This window comes from Triticum urartu, chromosome 3A, assembly GCF_056163025.1.
Source record: "Triticum urartu cultivar PI428250 chromosome 3A, HENAU_Tu73, whole genome shotgun sequence".
NCBI lineage: Eukaryota > Viridiplantae > Streptophyta > Magnoliopsida > Poales > Poaceae > Triticum > Triticum urartu.
In genome coordinates, this window is record NC_141875.1 from 383,469,395 (window position 1) to 383,471,655 (window position 2,261).

The 2,261-nt window shown below is 50.4% G+C and overlaps 1 pseudogene; it reads left to right on the forward strand.

Moving 5' to 3' along the window:
- Positions 1-650: 650 nt before the first annotated feature.
- On the forward strand, positions 651-1,829 carry LOC147979775 (uncharacterized; annotated as a pseudogene).
- Positions 1,830-2,261: the final 432 nt, after the last annotated feature.

A 2,261-nucleotide genomic window follows, 5' to 3' on the forward strand; every position in this document is an offset into this window, starting at 1 on the left:
AGTGCTCACTACTTCGCCCCGACGCAGTCCGCGCATCAGCCGTGCCTACGACGGCATGCGCTTGGATTCTGTCGAGCGCGCGGCTAAGAGGAAGGCAGTGGCGGATGGATCTGACACCAGCTCAGGGCCGGCGCGACGCTCTGGCTCCGCCTCTCGCCGTCGCAAGAAGACCAAGACCGTGGCAGTGGCCAGCCTGCTCGAGCTGCCCCTGCTGAACACGCCATCGCCTCTCACTCGTGGCAAACTAAAGAAGATTGCCCAGTGTTGCGACCTCAACGCTAGGGCCATCCTGGAACAAGCCAATATCCAAGTCATTCCTGTCTCGTCGGCTGACTCCTCCACATCCGCTGGTGCAGCCCCTGCTTCCCCTGCATGTGTCTTCAACTCGCTCAATGGTTAGGCTGGATGCATCTAGTCTGGGCCTTCGTGTAGTGTCATGTCGTTCTCCTTTGTGTCCGTTTCATCTTGAGTCTCTAGTTAGTTTGGCTCTGCCTCTCTTCAAGGCACGTAGTTTGTTATGGTTTGTTGGTCCTAAGTTTGTATGCTGCTACTCCAAGTTATCTTTCTTAGTGCTCTATTCTGGTTACTTCATCATGATCATGTTGCTTTTTTACTTTGCTTGTTCTGGGCTGTGTGTTCTTTACTGCACTATGAAGATTCTGAACTGGAATGTTCGTGGACTTGGCGAGGACGATAAGTGCTCGTTGGTCCATGATACTATAATCTCTTGCTGCCCTAGTGTTGTCTGCTTGCAGGAAACAAAGGTGCCTTCCATTTCTCCCTTCAAGCTACATGCATTTTTGCCCATGAACCTCAAGGAGCAGGCTGTTACTCTGTCTGATGGCGCGGCCGGGGGCATCTTGGTTGCCTGGGACCCTGCTGTGCTCCTCGGCCAAGTGGTAGCGCTGCACAAGTTCCATGTCACTCTGAAGATGATCTCTGCATCAACAAACATCACGTTCCTCCTCACAGCTGTTTATGCACCATATTTGAACCATGAGAGATCGAGTTTCTTTGAGGCTGTCAGTAGTGTTGCCAGTCCCCCTGACATGCCCTGGGTTGTGTTGGGACATTTCAATATGTACAGATATGCGCATCAAAAATCCCGGGGTCAGATCAACTGGAGTATGTTGGAAAGTTTTAACTCATGGATTTGAGACCATGCTTTGGACGATGTTCAGCTTGATAACAGACTCTTCACTTGGTCTAACAAGAGAGAGCAGCCTACTCTTGTCCGTTTGGACCATGTGCTCATCAATGCAGCCTGGAACCTCAGTTTTCTGCAGTCGACTGCCTCTTGCATACATACAACAACATCTGATCATGCACCTGTGCTTCTGTCCTTCTCCGCAAGCACGCAAAAAAGCAAGCTGTTTTGTATGGAAAATCACTGGCCGGAGTTGGAGGAACCTCGCAACATTATCTCTCAAGCTTGGTCTCATGGTACTCGGGAGATCCGCTCTGCTGCTTCTTTGATCAGTTTCAAAATGAGGCGCGTACGTGCTGCCCTGCGGCAGTGGTGCCGCTCGAAGCCCAGCCTGCGGATCCTCGTGGACAACAAAAAGCATGTTCTGGCTTATTTAAATGCTGTTGAAGAGTTGAGATCGCTCTCTCCTGTTGAAGCAACACTCAGGGTTTTTGCGGCCGCCAAGGCTGAGCACCTGATCCTCTGGCAAACTGCTGCTTGGCGTCGAAGAGCCAAGTTGCGCTGGTGTGTGTCCGGGGACGAGAACACCCGGTTTTTTCACGCAGTGGCCAATTGCCAAGCTCGTCGTAATAAGATTAGAGTGCTTGTTCAGAATGGGGTCAAGCATTTTGATACCGATTAGAAATTGCGCTTGGCTACGGATTATTTCAAGGCTATCTTGGGGCAGCCTGCAACCTTGATGGATACAGTCGATGTTGGCTCTCTTTATACTCCACTTGATCTATCGGAGCTCACAACAGAGTTCTCCTGGGCTGAGATCGTGCAAGCTATCAACTGTTCGCCAAACAACAGGAGTCCGGGCCCTGATGGTTTTACCAATGAGTTTTACAAGGATTTCAAGCTGCTGATAAAGGACGACCTCGTAAGGTTTTTTGGTGATTTCCATAAGAATGAAGTGGACCTTTCGAGCATCAACTCCGCTTTCATTACCCTGCTGCCTAAAAAAGATACGCCTCGGGAAATGCGTGACTTTCGGCCAATCTCTCTTGTGCATAGTTTGCCTAAGCTGGCCTCTAAGGTTCTGTCTAGTCAGCTCAAAACATGGATCCCTCAC